Source organism: Dipodomys merriami, unplaced genomic scaffold (assembly GCF_024711535.1).
Source record: "Dipodomys merriami isolate MVZ:Mamm:240054 unplaced genomic scaffold, mDipMer1.0.p SCAF_13, whole genome shotgun sequence".
Lineage (NCBI taxonomy): Eukaryota > Metazoa > Chordata > Mammalia > Rodentia > Heteromyidae > Dipodomys > Dipodomys merriami.
In genome coordinates this window covers 37093605-37111357 of record NW_027202604.1, presented here as the reverse complement: position 1 = coordinate 37111357, position 17753 = coordinate 37093605, and the positions used below count along the sequence as shown (strand labels likewise).

General features: G+C 40.7%; 1 long non-coding RNA gene across 1 annotated transcript in view; it reads left to right on the top strand.

Annotated features, from left to right (window-relative positions):
• Nucleotides 1–11647, top strand: part of LOC138824781 (uncharacterized) — a 49376-nt gene extending 37729 nt beyond the window's left edge. The window contains exon 4 of the long non-coding RNA XR_011371189.1: nucleotides 11581–11647. This is a non-coding gene — a long non-coding RNA (uncharacterized lncRNA). The remainder of the gene's footprint in view (nucleotides 1–11580) is intronic.
• Nucleotides 11648–17753: the final 6106 nt, after the last annotated feature.

Here is a 17753-nt window from a genome sequence, read left to right as displayed (position 1 = left end):
TACATTTTTCAATAGTTGAAAAGTAGTCAAATGGGCTGGGAAGGTGGCTCAGTGGTAGAGTGCTTACCTTGCATGCATGAGGTCCTGGTTCGATTCCTTAGCACCACATAAGCAGAAAAAAAAAGCCGGAAGTGGCACTGTGGCTCAAGTGGTAAGAGTGCTAGCCTTGAGCTGAAGAGCTGAGGGGCAGTGCCCAGGCCCAGAGTTCAGGCCCCACAACCGGACCCCCCCCCAAAAAAAAGAAAGAAAAGTAGTCAAAGGATCAGTGATGGTGGCTCGTGCCTATGATCCCAGCTTTGCAGGAGGCAGAGGTAGGAGGATTTCAGTCTGAAGTTTGGTTGGCCTTGACCAGAAGTACAAGAATAACTAAAGCAGAAAAGGATGGGGACGTGCCTCAAGTGGTAGAGCCCCTGCCTAGTAAATCTGAGGCTTTAAGTTCAAACCCTAGTAACACACACAAAACATACACACACACACACACACACACACACACACACACACACACACACACACACACACACACACACACACACACACACACACACACACACACACACACGACAAGAAAAACAGTCAAAGGGAATAATCACAGTTTGTAACATGTAAATGTTAAACAGAATTCCTATCCTGGTGTCTGTAGAAAAGTTCTTTAGGTACCCAGCCACATCTATTTGTTTACACATGTCAGTAGCTGCTTTTATACTGTAAAAGCAGAGTAGAGTAGTTTTGACAGATTTTAAAGTTCAAATACTTAGTAGTTGGCCTTTTGCAGAAAAAACAATGGACTTTTTCCCTAAGAATTTTCCTGAGCAGTCTTTCTTCTACCTCCTGTGGTCTTCAGCTTTTGAGCCATTTCAGGGTTCTTCTAATCATTTTGTTTTTCAAAGTGCTTTCCCCTTGATTTTTATAAACAATATGTGCTTGTTTTAAAGCACCCAAACATATATAAAGAATGATATAAAAGTCCAGAGGCCCCCACAAGTGTTAATGAGCACTGTTCTCACCCCACCATCCACACATGCCAGCATGCAGGAACAAGAGTGTGCTGTGGCCTAATTTTCAAACCTCATTTTTGTGCATGTGAAAATTTATGCCATCCCTTATTGATGAGTTTTAGGGCTGTGTTCATTTTTTCCTACTATGAGTAAGTTTTTGACACTCTAATTTCACATAGACCTTTGTGGTGTTTTTTTTTTAGTCTCTGTCTTTAGCACTTATTCTGATTTTGGTGGAAGATAACATCTGTGTAGAGATTTGTTCTTTTGGCTTTGTCTTCTTCTTCTTTTTTTGATGTTGCCTGTTTTGATTTTAGGCATAAATTTAGGACCTCTAATAGAAGTTTTCCAAGTGGTTTTCAGGTAATATATGAAAGGCTTTTAAAGGCCTCTTTTAACCTTTTCCTTAAATAGAGCCTTCATGTGGTTGACCTAAAAGAATTCAATCACTGTGTGATGGGTTTCTGGGCTGGTTGTCTCCATGGCCATTGTTGGATGGCATTGTGAGTAACCATGGTTACCAGGCTTACTATCATTTCCTTCTTACAGGGTTGTCATATCATCAGCATTTCCAGCCTCTGTGACCCCTGTGGCTGGCCTGTGTGTTCAGTGGTTAAATTGCTACCAGAAGCTGATGCTTTGGCTGGGGTGGGGGCTAGGTGGGCAGTGACAGAACCTAACTGGTACTTGGAAGGCTTCTTCCCCACTTCTTGGCCTTCCTCTCTCCAGGAACTTAATTGTGACCAGTGTAGTTCTATGCCATTGTAATACTTGTCACATTGCCTGCTCATACTTTTGTCTAGTGAGTACCTCTCTGCCCCACATTGTAAGCTTTTCAAAATGAGGAATCTTTCCTAATTCATCTATGTCCCCCAAGTATCAGATATAATAGCATCTGGGACATAATAATTCATAGGAAATATATGTTGAATGGATAAATAAAAAAATTACCAGAGAGTGAAAAAATGCAAGAAAGAATGCTAATTTATGGATGGAGGCATGGTTCAGCAGTAGTGTGATTGCTTAGCAAGATGAGGCCCTGAGAACAAACCCCAGTACTACCAAATATAATAGCCAATGTTTGGGTGCTCAGTGAGCAAAAGAGGAGAAACTCGGGGAAAATCAACATGCAGTAGAAGATAGAAATTATGAGAAAACAATGGCTCAGATCTGAACAAAGCTGCCTACCAATTGTGACTTTGAGTAAAGTCACTCAGTTCTACTGCATATGACTCTAATCGTACACAAAAGGGAATTACTTCGAGCAACAGATGACTTAAAATGTATTTACTGAGTGCCTGCTTCAGACTAGGCACTATTCTAGGTGCTTGGAAATTAGACTTTTGTGGCAACTGTGGGGCTGAAATTCTCAGATCAACTTAAGAGAACCTTCTGCAAGAAGTGTAATTAGCTTCAGCCTCCTGAGACTGCACCATAGAATTCATGTTGATGCAACATTCTTCTTGGGATTGAGCATGCAAAGACCCTAGAACACCAGAGCTGAGGCTTATTCCACCAATCACTTTCTTCCCTTTCTCTCTGTCTCTCTGTCCCTGTCTCTCTTTGTCTCTCTGTCTCTGTCTCTGCCTGCCTGTCTGTCTGTCTCTCTTTCAGTGTCAGGCCATAAAGTCTAAGGCTTTCTTTGCTGTCTCCTCAACCCCATAGGTGGTTCTCCCAATACATCCCTTGTGTAATTAATTATGTCTTAATACCAGCATCCTAGAGGGCTCAACCTGATGACTCTGTTCCCAAGAACCTGACATAGTGGAAGTGGAAGAGCACCTACCTCTGAAGGCTGTTCTGAGGATAATGAGATAATGTTAAGAAGTTATGCTGGGAATCAGTGGCTCACACCTGTAATCCTAGCTACTCAGGAGGCTGAGATCTGAGGACTGCAGTTCATAGCCAGCCCGGGCAGGAAAGTCCATGAGACTCTTATCTCCAATTAGCCACCAGAAAACCGGAAGTGGTGCTGTGGCTCAAGTGGTAGAGCGCTAGCCTTGAGCTGAAGAGCTCAGGGATGGCATCCAGGCCCAGAGTTCAAAGCCTCATGACCACCAATAACAACAACAAAAAAAGCAGAATGCCCACATGGGCTAGTTGCTCAGTGCAGGATGTATATTGTTACGATTGCTTTCCCTAGTGATCTCCTCCTCCAGGTATTTGCTGGTTTCAGTTTCATCAGCTGGTTTAGCCCAAGGGACTGCACCTAGGATGCTGTGTCCTTAGGTGTTTCTTTAGGAGCAAGGGCATAATCGCTATTGATTATTGGGAGTAAGAGAAAGGTCCCAAGGAAAGAAAAGAGGAGAGAGGGCAATTGAGCATGGAAGAAGAAAAGAGGCTCCCATTGAATTACTGTTTATTGAACAATTGCCATGTTCCAGGCTCTGTGGGGTGCTGAGTATAAAAGTGATTAGGGCATAGATGTTGTTAAAGGGGAAGAGAAGTATGAACAAACAGGTCTGAGATAGTACATCACTTAGATCCCATGACAGAGGCAAACAATGTTACCCTGGGCTTTATTGTTGACATTTCTTCCCTTTCCAGACTAAGTTAGCTCTTTGAGCTCTTAGATTTTTCCATAGTGTACACTTTCCTTGTGAGCTCTTACTCATGTCTCTCTGTGATGCCATATGGAAAACTTTGGGAATACAAGTACCCCCATATATATCATTTAGATGCACCCTCAGATCCCAGCATAGTGCTTGGCACATAGTGGACAGTTTCTGGGATTCAGTTTCCAGTACTGTACAATATCTGAGACCATTGACTTATGAAGAGGAAAGATTATTTTGGCTTACAGTTTTAGCCCATGGTTAGTCGGTCCCATTGCTCTGTATGTGTGTGTGTGTGTGTGTGTGTGTGTGTGTGTGTGTGTGTGTGTGTGTGTGTGTGTGTGGGTGGGTGTGTGTGGCACTAAGATTTGAACTCAGGACCTCACACTTCCTAGGCAGGTCCTCTACTGCTTAGCAATACCTCCAGTCCTTCTGCCCAGCCTGGCCTTGAATCTCTGATCTCCCAGTGTCTGTCTGCCAAGCATCTAGGATGACAGGTTTGAGTCCCTATGCTCAGCTTATGAAAGTTGTATAGACTTTTCAAATTGGTAGTTCTATATTTTGTTTACAATGCTGGGCTTTAAACTCATGACTTTGTAGTTTGAGCCATGCCCTCAGCTCTTTTTGCTTTATATTTTGAATAAGGTCTCACATTTATTCCCATGCAGGCTTGGATTGCTGTCCAAAGTGGGGATGTCTAGTTTTGTTTTATTTTTTTTAATTGGTGGGGAATCTCATGAACTTTTGCCTTGGCTGGCCTTGAGCCACAGTCGTAATCTCTACCTCCTGAATAGCTAAAATTGATTGCAGGTGTGAGTTACTATGCATGGCTGGTATAATCTTTAGGATAAATACATGATCTTTTCATGCCTTCTTCACTTTTATGATTGTCTGGGGACATTACATGACTTAATAGGAATAAAGTGTTTATAGTGAATCTTTTCATTTAGTAAACACTAAAAAAGTGTAAATATAAAATTAAAGTTATACAAAATGAATAAATTCTAAAGAGCTGATGTATAACATCATGCCTGTAGTTAATACTGCCATATTGTATCCTTAGCAACCATGAAGAGGACAGGTCTCATGTTGTATTCTAACCACAACTGAAAACTATCAAGCAAATGAAGTAAAGGGAAAAATTACAAGCACTGTTACAATTTATCAGCATGTCTAGAACAAATGCTATGAAACTTTAAATTTTTCATCAATTGCATTGGTTTATAACCCATTCTTATTTCAAAATAAAATGGTGGGGGGGTGAAGTGGTTCATGTGGTAGATCTCCTGCCTACCAAACAAGAGGCCCTGAGTTCAAATCTCATACCACTTAAAGAAAATAAAGTATGCTGGGCACCAGTGGCTCATTCTTGTAATCCTAGCTACTCAGGAGGTTGAGATCTGAGGATCATGGTTGGAAGCCAGCCTGGGCAGAAAAGTCTGTGAGATTCTTATTTCCAGTTAACTACACAAAACGAGAGTGGCTCTGTAGCTCAAGTGGTAGAGCACTAGCCTTAAGCAAAAGAGCTCAGGGACAGTGCCCAGGCCCTCAGTTCAAGCCTTACAACAGAAAGAGAGAGAGGGCGGGGGGAGGGGGGGGAGGGAAGAAAAGAAAGTAGTTAGGGAATGTAGGGTAAAAGATTGTTAGCTTTTGTTAGCTTTTGTGAGTATTATCATTATTTCCAGTTTGGGGGATTATTTTACTGACCAAAGTTCTGAGGTTCAGAGAGTGGAAGCATCTTCCTTGGGATTGCACAGCTAAGTGTTGGCAGAGCAGTGACTAGAACATCTCAAGTTGGATTCTCTGGAGCATTCATGGGATGGTTCGCCAGGTGGCGCTCACTTCCTGGGATAGGATCTGACCATGGCCACTGTGCCCCCTTTTCCCCCTCTCATGGCAGGTCCTGGACTTTTCTCTCTAGGGGAGTCTAGCATTCTATACAACTAGTAGGGATTTTAAGCATGTCTAAACCCTCATTTTAGAGGGAAAGAAATAAAGCTTTATTATCTGGGCTCAGAAGCATCTATGGTCACCAGGTGGTGCTGGGGTGGAGTCCCAGTTTATCTCATTCTGGGCCCCATTTCCTTCCTACTTCTGAGTGGCATCATTTACCTACCTCTTCACAGACATTTCCAGATCTTTTCCTTTCTTTCTTTCCTTCTTTCTTTCTTTCTTTCTTTCTTTCTTTCTTTCTTTCTTTCTTTCTTTCTTTCTTTCTTTCCTTTTCTTTTCTTTTCTTTTCTTTTCTTTTCTTTTCTTTTCTTTTTTGGGTCCGGTCGTGGGGCCTGAACTCTGGGCCTGGGCGCTGTCCCTCAGCTCTTCAGCTCAAGGCTAGCGCTCTACCACTTGAGCCACAGCGCCACTTCCGGCTTTTTTCTTTTTGCTTATGTGGTGCTGAGGAATCGAACCCAGGGCCTCAGACATGCAAGGCAAGCGCACTACCACTGAGCCACCTTCCCAGCCCCTCTAGATCTTTTCTTGCAGACACAAGCTTATGCTGGACCCCAGTGTGCAGAGCAGTGTGCTTCTCTGCTACCTTGTTAATTCCCAATTATGCTATCTAGGCAAGGAAAGTCTTTAGGTGCTAAGTGAGCCCACCCCCACCCCCACTCCTTCCATTTCTTCTCTTTCTTTAGAAGGACTTAAGAGGCTCGTGTAGTTGCAGGGTTGAGCGGGGGGAGTGGGGGGGGGGTGGCCCTGGAGCCAACCTGCCTCATCCTCTTCTCACAGGCAGCATACCTTGGCAGTGAGTGTAACTGTGGGTCTCATTATCCCATTTAGAAAATGGGAGCAGTAAAAGACTTACCTTATATGATCATAGTGAGAACAGAGTTAATACAGGTGAAGCACTCACAGCAGTGGCAGGTCCATGGCGAGAGCCATGAAAGCTGTGGCCTTGGTGATTCACCATCATTCTGCCTGGATACAGGAGCTTCTATGAGAATTTCAGGATGACTCATCTTAACTCCTCACCTGATTTCACAACATCCATTCAAAGCAAGCACTGACATCCATTGCAGGTGCACTACACAGGATGCCAAACCTAGGGTTTCATGATCTCAATGAATACATAGCACAGGTCAATGAAGTGGGCACTATTATTGTTCCCATTTCACTGAGGAGGCTTGGGTAAGATTGTCATTTACCTAGAATGATATGGTTAGTGACAGAAGAGGACCTACAGACAATAATTAGGCTACTCCATTCTACCTCCTCCGAAATCGAGGAAAACAAACACAAGTCACTGAGCAGCCACAGGCATCACCTATGCTCATTGATCCCTGAAGGGCCCAGCCTTACCAGAATCAGGACCTCTCCCCGCCGCCCCCCTCCCCGCAACTGTAGAGTTAGATATCTTATCCCTCTTATTCTGAGGCACAAGAATCATGCTCCCTTGAAAAGTGCTTTGACCAACAAACAAAAAGCCCTTTTCATATCAGAGTTAGCATAGAGCATGAAAGGGTCACCTTCCTTCCATATTTTTTTTTTTTTTTGTTCTGCAGCCTCAAGGCTAGTAGCTATCTAGGAGGCCAGTAGCCTCAAACTCAGTCACCTGGGATGTAACAAAAACACTCAGTGACTCAGGCCAGCTTGTCTGGGATTTTTCCTCTCTTGGCACATGAGAGTTTGTACAGCAAATATTGGCAGCTTTTAGCTAAGAAAGTAACAGCAGGCCCATGGTGCATTTCCAGAATAAGAATGCCAGGCAGGACCAGAAGGAACCATACTTAGGAAGTACAAAATGGCACCCTGACCAGGGAAAAGTCTTGATTAGGATCCTATTAAAAGCAAGGAAGGTAACTAGATTTAAGCCCTTGCTTGTCTCCAGTACCTTTCCAGAACTCTCAGTTCCTAGAGGGGCTGAGCTGTGAGTGGGGTGGGCAGCCAGACTGGGAATTTATGACATTCAGCCAGTAGACACTCTCGCTGTCTCTTTCTGTGACTCTCCATCTCTGTCCATCTGTCTCATATATAACAATTTTATAAACAGTGTTTCTTCTCCACCTCACCATTATCAACATTTGGTGTAAGATAATTCCTTGTCTTAAGGGACTTTCTTGGTGATGGCTATCATCTAATGGTGAGTACCATGTTTTTCTCATACGTGCTAAAAAATAACAGTCACTTTTTGTGTGACAATAAAGAATGATTTCAGATATTACATCCGAGTGTCTTCTGTGTGACACAATTATGCTCTCCCACTCCTGTTGAGGACCACTGTCCTAAGAGCAGATTCTTTCCTCCTTCCCTTTCTGGAACATGTTTAAAGAACTTTCTACATTGCCATTCTGTGCTGGCTTGTTAACCAAACATATACTCTGTCCTTAAATAGTCTAGCTAGAGAGAGAAGGACATCATGGAAGTGTTTCAATGGAGATAAGAATTAAGTGCTCAGCCCTGGCGCTGGTGGCTCACACCTGTAATCCTAGCTACTCAGGAGGCTGAGATCTGAGGATTGTCGTTCAAAGCCAGCCCAGGCAGGAAAGTCTGTGAGACTCTTATCTCCAATAAGCTACTCAGAAAACTGGAAGTGGTGCAGTGGCTAAAGTGGTAGAGTGTTAGCCTTGAGCTGAATTGCTGAGGGACAGCATTCAGGCCCAGAGTTCAAGCCCCATGACTGACAAAAAGAAAAAGAAAAAAAATAATTAATTGCTCAAAGGAGTACAGGGGCAAACTCCTTCATGACTGGGGAGGTACAAGAAAGACAAATGGCAGACAAGGTGGGTGAAAGACATACTAGGTAGAAGGAATAAGCAAAGAGTTGGAAGTGTGACATAGGGGAAATATATTTTAGAATATCTGTACCTCAAAGTGCATATGAGGAATGGTTCAAGTGGTAGAGTGCCTGGCTAGCAAGTGTGAGGGCTTGGGTTCAAACTACAGTATGGACAAAAAGTAAAAAAGAATGAAGGGTGGGAGAGAGAGAGAATGTGCACAATTAAAAATGAATGGAATAAATTGCTAATGGTCACATTAAAAGTTCTCAAAGTCAATAATTACTAGAGAAATGTAAATTGAACCCATAAAAATAACACCTCACATCCATCATGGTGGCCATGATTAAAAACAAAAACAAAAAACCAGAAAAAGCTGGGTGCTGATGGCTCATGCCTGTAATGCTAACTACTTAGGATTCTGCCATGTGAGGATCATGGTTCAAAGCCAGCCTGGGGGCTGGGAAGGTGGCTCAAGTGGTAGAGCGCTAGCCTTGAGCTGAAGAGCTGAGGGACAGCGCCCAGGCCCAGAGTTCAGGCCCCATGACCGGAGCCCCCCCCCCCCAAAAAAAAGCCAGCCTGGGCAGGAAAGTCTGTGAGATCCTTTTTAAATTTTTTTCTTTTTATTATTATCTTCAACTGTATAAAGAAGTTGCCGTTTAACAAAGCAATTTATGAATTTAATATAAGATTTAATATAAGATTCTTATCTCTGGTTAACCACTACTCTCCCCCCCCAAAAAAAGCTGGAAGTGGAGCTGTGGCTCAAATGGGACAGCACCAGTCTTCAACCAAAAAAAAGCTAAGGGACAGTGCCCATGCCCTGCTTTCAAGCTCTTGTGCCAGCACACACACACACACACACACACACACACACATACACACGAACATAAAACCCAAAAGTTGTTGATATGGTATGGATGTAGAGAAATTGCAGTCCTTATTTATTATTGGTGGGAATGGGAATGGGAAATATTATAGTCACAATGAAAAACAGTATGGTGGTTCGTAAATATAGAATTACCATTTTTCATTTCTGGGTATATGTGTGAAAGAATTGAAAGCAGAGACTTGAACATATATTTATTACTAATATTTATAGCATCATTATCATAATAGTCCCAAAGTGGAAGCAACCCAACTGGCTATCAGTAGAGGAACAGAGAAACCACATGTGATAGGAGGTGGTGTGTGTGTGTGTGTGTGTGTGTGTGTGTGTGTGTGTGTGTGTGGACTACTACATAGATGCGCCATAGACACATTGTTTAAGTGAAATAAGCCATATACAAAAAGTGAAATATGGTATGATTTTGTTTATATGAAGTCTTTACTGTGGTAAAGTACTTAGAGATAGTTAAATTTAGATTATGATGTACCAGGGAAGAAAGAGATTGGAAGTTAGTGCCTAATGGGTATAGAAGCTCAGTTTGGGAAGGTGAGAAAGTTGTGGAGATGAATGGTGGTGATAATTGCACAACCATGTGTAGGTACATAATACCAGTAACTTGAACATCTAAAAATGTTTGAAATGGCAAATTTAATGGTATGTATACTTTATATAATTATGAAAGGGTTGAAGAAGACTGTAAATCTCTTGAGTATTGTGATGTTCTCCATTACCTTTGTCGCTGAGCATATTCCTTGAGCCTCAGGAAGAACAAATAAATATGTGTGGTCAATCCACCCATTGCAACTAACTCCCCTAGGATTTTTATCTGAATGCTCACTATATGGATAGTACTATGCTCGAAAACACAAGGACGGGCCTCTCATGTTTAAGGAAGAAAGGGAAATAAAAAACATGGTAGCCTTCTACACTGGTATAAAACAGTTTTGACTCTGAGGTCATTAAAGAGTAAAGAAAATAGATTCACAACAATCTTTAATATACTTGCTGTTGTCTTGGACTGGAGCCCTAAGTTGCCGTAGCAACAGAACAAAACGGGAACTTCATTAAGAGGAAGAGCTTCTTGGATTTTAACCATGTTATCCAATCAAGTATGAATGACGAGTAGACAATCATATGGCACCCAGAAGATCTGCTGCTTTGATAATCTACATAATTAGTCAAATCTAGTAAGTCTTTGGAAAATCTTGCTTTTTACGTCCTTTCCAGAGTCATCCAACGTGAAAAGATCTCATTGGAATTTCTTTGGTAGGAATGTACAAAGCTGTGTTAGCAATGTGACTGAAGCAGGGCATCAAGGAGCACTAACAGATACTTAATAATAGATAATAACTTACTGTAATTGGCATTTGCATTTGAAAGAAAATGCCTGGCATATGCAAGATGATCACATAAAGAAATCACTTTGTGGTAGTCGAGTTTTAGGTCTTTATCATAGGGATGTGGGGAGTTGTTTCTTGGAGAAAAGGTGTTTTCACACATGTGCTTGCATGTAGACATGTGCATACCCCTCTGAAAAAATCATCAATAGTAATTTCAACGTATCATGCACTGAGACCATATTGCAAGGAAGTTTATAATTTAGAATGTGGTTAGAATCAAGCATGGTCAGGTGGTACTAAGCAACAAAAAGGATGGCTTCAAGAATTGTAAGCAGAGTTTTGGAAAAAAGAAAGAGCCTCTTGAGGAAGGCTGGTTCATGAAGATCTTACCATTATTCCAATCTCAGTTTGTCCATTTGTGTTTAAGGCAGACTCATCATTTCTTCTGTAGTAGCCTCTAGGAGGATCAGGCAAAGCCATCAAATAGGATTACATTCTGGTCAGCTCATTCAGGCAAATGGTTATTTCCACGTTCGTATCAACTCTGGAAAGGCCATTGTTTTGTTGGTTCATTTTATTTTTCCCTAAAAGATAACTTTGGAGTTTAGCTCCTGTATTTACAATGCAAGTCTGTCTTTCTGCAAGCCCACTTTCATTGGGTTGTATCCTGGATACAATTGTAGTATAATCAAATATATAATTTAAATCAATGGGTTCTCTTTATCTTTTGTAGTTTATTTTTTGGCAGCTGCTAATTGTAAAGCCTGAGTAAGGTACTGTATAGTTGTCAAGGAGGGGTCATATGCAGCCCTTTTGTACTCTTGAGGGACAACATGGAATGAATGACAGAAGACACTCAGAGATTAATTACTGAGTGAGTGATATATAGCAGGTGGTCCCAACCTGAGCTCCACATATTCTCAAGAGTCTTAGAGAACAGTAATGGGGAGAACGTAGAAGGCCGCCCAAGTGCCCTTTCCTGTACTTCAAAAGCCCTAACCCCCAAGCTCATATTTACTGGAGATTAGATACACAGGGTAATTAAACCAAAACATCAGTTTTTTTTTTGTTTTTTTTTTGCTCCAGGCTAGAATGATGGCAACACAGTGGAGAAACACCAGTTACCCCCTGCTGACTGGAAACTCTGAGTGGCAGTTTACCTTTGTCTTTGATGAATAAAACATGAGAAAGTGAATTCATTATTACTTGATAAATGTGTTTTGATTGGCAGAAAGTGTTCCATTTGTGAATGGAAAATTATAAAGTATTCTATTTTGGTGAAAAGATTGGGAATCAGTGAGATGGACTATTGATAAAGTTTGAACTTTAAGGAGAGTAGAGAAAAGAGGGCAAGTCTCATGGAGAGCAAGGAAGGGGCTTACTTAACCAAGCATGGTTTTAGAAGACACACATAGCTTATTTCTGCAGTGGTTCTCAAAGTGTGGTCGAGGCCAACAGCAACAACCCCATCTGGAATCTTGTTAGAAATACAAACTCCTGGGCTCAGGGGACAGAGCCCTGCCATCTGGGTTGTAAACAGCCACCAGCGTATTTTAATGCATTGCGGTTTGAGAACCACAGATCTCTACAGTTCTCTCCCCAAATGTGAGACACTAACAAATCAGTGGATGATTCTAAGAGGTAACTGTGACATGTGCAGTCTAAAATCAGACTGGAAACAAGATGAAATTATGGAGAAATACTGTGGAGAAAGTTATTTCCTTTTTTAGTCCCTCATGACTTCTGATAACATCTGGCAAAAGACCCAGTTTGATTCTAGCAGGTTTTGAATAAGAAATCTCTCTCTCTCTCTCTCTCTCTCTCTCTCTCTCTTTCTCTCTCCCCGCCACCTTTACGCCCTCCCTCCCTTTCTCCCTCCCTCCCACCTCCTCTCTCTTTATCTCTTTCTTCCTTCCATCCTCCGTCACTCTCTTTCTCTCTCCCTCTTTCTTTTCTCTGATTAAGAAGACAGGCTTCATTCATTTTCAGAGATTTGGCAAGCAATAGAATTGAACTTGAGATAATTTGGTTCCCTTTCTCTTACACTTATTTTTACAGTTATCATCTTTTTTTGATAAGTGATATTAGTTTTCAATTTACAAGGGAGATGTATTCCTTATGGAAACTTTATTTATATAAAAATTTGATTCAATACAAAGAAAAAAGCAAATAACAACACTAGACGTATGTAAAATGGAAAACATAGAGGCATTATATGATATATATGATTGCATTTTGTAAAATATATTTAAGGTTATGCGGATATGTGTATGGCCTGTGTGCATGCATTTGCTCATGCGTGCATGCATGTGTGTGTGATTTTGAATGAATAGATTTATATTTATTCTCAGTTGTGGTTGTGTGTAGGTATGTGTGATTTTGAATGGATAGATTTATGTTAATTTTCAGTTGTTGGAGTGTGTGTGTGTGTGTGTGTGTGTGTGTGTGTGTGTGTGTGTGTGTGTGTGTGTGTGTGTGTGTGTGTGTGTGTGTGTGTGTGTGTGTGTGCATGTTTATGCCAATCCTGGGGCTTGAACTCATATCCTGGGTGCTGTCCACAAGCTTTTTTAAAGTTAAGGCTAGTACTCTACCCCTTGAGCCACAACTCCACTTTTGGCCTTTTTGGTGGTTAATTAGAGATAAGAGTTTCATGACCTTTCCTACCTGGGCTGGCTTTGAACCATGATCCTCAGATCTCAGTCTCTTGAGAAGTTGGGGTTATAACACCTAGCACTTCTCAGGTTTTTGCCTTTTTTTTTTTGAAATATTCACATCACAGAAAGCTTAAGTACAAGGAAAAAAGTATCAACATAGCCAAAATGTTCCCAACTATCACCTATGGCCCATTTATGCTAGAAACTGTATAAACAAAATCTTTCATAGCAAAAGGAACTCATGGTACTTTGGAGTTAGTTATGTGATGATTTTGTGCTATTTCATTTCCTTAAATACAGGGCTGCTGAGATGTAATGAGAGCTGGAACACAGCCTTTGTGATCTCTTGACAAAAATAAGAAACCAGTTATTGAATAGGTGACTGTTACCAGCATGTTTTCATGTACACCAGGCTCATAGAAATGCTTTTTCATCACTTTCAGGAAATGCCATAATTAGTTGGTTTATATACATGCATAGGTGTGTCCTGCAGGTTGATTCAGGGGGCAATTTTACTACATCTTTTTTCCTCCCAATATTTTAATTACAGGTAAGATGTGATTAAAAGCAATAGGATGGACTATATTTGCCTATAAGGCAAATCAACTTTTGAAATCAACTCATAAGCTTAGCATAGTGCATGCATGAATACACAACACACACACACACACACACACACACACACACACACACACACACACACACACACACACATACACACACACACACACACACACAAAACTCTTTTTTTTTTTTTTTTTTTTTTTGGGTCCGGTTGTGGAGCCTGAACTCTGGGCCTGGGCGCTGTCCCTCAGCTCTTCAGCTCAAGGCTAGCACTCTACCACTTGAGCCACAGCGCCACTTCCGGCTTTTTTTTTCGTTTTTGCTTATGTGGTGCTGAGGAATCGAACCCAGGGCCTCTGGCATGCAAGGCAAGCGCTCTACCACTGAGCCACCTTCCCAGCCCCCACACACAAAACTCTTAACAAAGATTTCATAAAGTAGTTCTCATTTTATAGCAAGAGTCACACTCAGAATTTTTATTCTATTCTAGTTCATAAAAAAATCTTAATTCACTAATGGTCTTGTTTGTTCAGAGGTTTACCTGCAAGTTTGTTAAAATTCAAATTCCCAGCAGGACTGATGGCTCATGCCTGTAATCCTAGCTACTCTGGAGACAGATTTGAGGATTGTGATTCAAAGCCAGCCTGGGCAGGAAAGTCCATGAAACTCTTATCTCCAATAAGCGACCAGAAAATCAGAAGTGGCGCTGTGGCTCTAGTGGTAGAGTGCTAACCTTGAGCTGAAGAGCTGAGGGACAGTGCCCAGGCCCAGAGTTCAAGCCCCACAACTGAAAAAAATTCAAATTCCCCTGTTCTGGACATTCCTCCTTCCCACTTTCCCTTCTCTGGGCATACTGATTTGGTGATTTTGGGCTATGGTTTGGATCTACATGTTTGTTTATTTCAGTACTGAGGATTGAACTCAGAACTTTGCACTTGCTAGACAGGTGCTATGCTACCTGAATCATGTTCCTCCAGCTCTTTTTGCTTTCGTTATTTTTCATATAGGATCTTGTACTCTTTGCCTGAAGCTGGCTTGGACTGTGATTCTCCTATCCCCACCTCCCAAGTAGCTGGGATTACAGGTATAAGCCACCTCATCCAGTTGGATTTGCAAGTTATCATAGCATCCTAGAGAGTTCTTATTTGACTGGAACTTGGATCATATTTCAAGAAAGACTACTTAAAAGGGAAACAATAATATAATCAAAAAATATTAATGTATGAGAAAAATTTATGAATCTTGTGGTCCAAAGTTGGAAGTACCTTCATTATTTACAGGATATAGTTTAAATCTAGAATGACATTCAGGCCCTTTACTGTCTAATTCCTGTTGAGCTTTTCAAGTGCATTTTCATCCTAGAGATATGGCTTTAGTCTCTACCCTCCCCTGATTCCTGTTCCATCCAGACAAACCATATCAGTTCATTCTCACATTATGTAGGATAGATACCTTGGCTGATTCTTGTACTGTTAACAGCTGAAACATTGACTTAACATCTGAAAATCACTTTAAAATTATGTTTATGAGCCAAAAGTTTATTCAGGAATTCTCATGTATCTAAAACTATGAAAGGTAAACAGAACTCTAAATCTTTTTCCTCATAGATACTTGCTGAATGTGGTAATTTTAGAGCTTTGATTTCTTTTTTAATTCTAAGAATAGAAATTTTATTTAGGAGAAAATTATTGTTCATCCATATACCATCCTGAAGTGTTTCCCCAGTGTTTTCTTCTAGTAATTTCATTGTTTGGGGCCTTAAATTGAAGACTGAATGATTTTGAGTTTATTAAAAAAAATTTTTTTTGTTGGTCATGGGGCTTGAACTCTGGGCTTGGGGGCTGTCTTTGAGCTCTTTAGTTCAAGGCTAGAGCTCTACCACTTGAGCCACAGCACTATTTCTGGTTTTCTGGTGGTTAATTGGAGATAAGAGTCTCACAGACTTTCCTGCAGGCTGGCTTTGAACCGTGATCCTCAGGTCTCAGCTTCCTGAGTAGCTAGGATTACAGGTGTGAGTCACCAGCACCGGCTTTTTATTTTTGTATTTGGTGAGAGATAGGGTTTAATTTTATTCTTCTGCATATGAATAGTCAATTTTCCTAGTGCCATCTGTTGAAGACAGTTTTTTCTGCATTGTGTGTTCTTGAGCCTTTGTTGAGAATCTGTTGGCAGTATATGAATTTAATTCTGCCTTTTTTTTTTCTGTTTCATTGGTCTGTTTTGTCTTATCCCAGTATTATACTGTTTTGGTTTTTATAGCTTTGTACTATGTTTTGAGTTCAGGTTTTGTGATACGTCTTGCTTTGTTCTTTTTTTGCCCAGAATTGCTTTGACTATTTGAAGTCTTTTCTGTTTCCAAATTTAAGCATTTTTTCTATTTCTGTAAAGAATGTCACTGATAGTCTTTAGGAATTATATTGAATATGTAGATAGCTTTGGGTAATGTACACATTAAAAATATTAATTGTTGTGCGGCTGGGAAGGTGGCTCAGTGGTAGAGCACTTGTCTTGCATGCATGAGGCCCTGGGTTCGATTCCTCAGCACCACATACGCAAAAAAAAAAAAAAGCCGGAAGTGGCGCAGTGGCTCAAGTGGTAGAGCGCTAGCCTTGAGCTGAAGAGCTGAGGGACAGCGCCCAGGCCCAGAGTTCAGGCCCCACGACCGGACCCAAAAAAAAAAAAAATTAATTGTTGGGTTGGGGATTTAGCTCTGTGGAAGAGCACTTGCCTGGCAAATGCAAGGCCCTGCATTCAGTCCTCAGCTCTGAAAAACAAGAAAAAAGAAAGAAAGAAAATATATTAAAAAAATTAACTCTTCTAATCCATGAACAAGACTGTCCTCTTCGGTTTCGTTCTTCACTGTCAGAGTATTCATTAAAGAGACCTTGGTTAAATTCCTTGGTTAAATTTATTCCTAGGGCTATTATCTTGTTAGCAATTGTAAATGAAAATGCTGTCTTGATTTCTTTTTCAGACAGCTCAGTAATGTATAGGAATGCTATCAAGTTTTACATGTTGATTTTATATTCTGAAACTTTACTCAATTTATTTGTCCATTCTAGCAGGTTTTGTTGTCATTATATTTCTATAGATGTAAAGTCATGTTTTTTACAAATAGGTACCCATTTGACTTCTTCCTTTCCAATCTGGATGTCCTTTATTTCTCTCTCCTAATTATCATAGCTAGGACTTTAGTGTTGAACAGAGTGGTGAAAATGACATCCCTGGGTCAGAGAATTTTTTTAATGACCTGTTTCAGAGGAGTTCAGAAGAAAGTTAGAGATTCTGCTTCGGCTGTTCTCAGATGCCAAGATGACAGGATTTGAATGAGAATGGTAGCTGTCTCTTTCCTATGCAATCTATTATTATAATGCTAGTCTTACATCTTTCCTTCAGGACAACAGAGATGGTCTACGGCTGTGAGGAGGAGTATTTTGTCACTGGCATTATTTGGGATTGCCAGTAAGTTATAACAACAAAAGCATATCAACTTTTATCCAGTGTTATTATTGTGCTTTCATTCTTCATGCCAAGTAACTCTTGCCACTGTTCCTAGATTTCACTGATCATTCAGTCTGCAGATGTCTGGCTTCTTTTCACTCCATCTTATTCAGGTCATTTGCTTGCTCAACCATATTACTTGGTTTGAGAAGTATGGTCCACAGACTGTTGGGTTCCCCAACACTCTATCAACCAGTCCTCTAGGTTAAAAATAGTTTTGCATTAACATAAGATCATCATTGGCAATTTTACTGTGTTTGCACAAATGTTACAAAAGCAATCAAGGCAATGGGTGCTAAACTTTAGTAGTACAATTGACTCTTGTTATCTGCAAAAATCCATGCTCAAATGTCAGGTATAAAATGGTGTGGTATTTGTACATAACCTATTCTTCTCACATACTTTAAGTCTAGATTACTTCAAAAACAGAATACAATAAAACTGTTATGGAAATAGTCCTTCTATTATATTGTTTGGGAGACAAGAAAACAAATTTGCATATATTTAGTACAGATGCTCTCCTTCCCCAGTTTTTTCCCT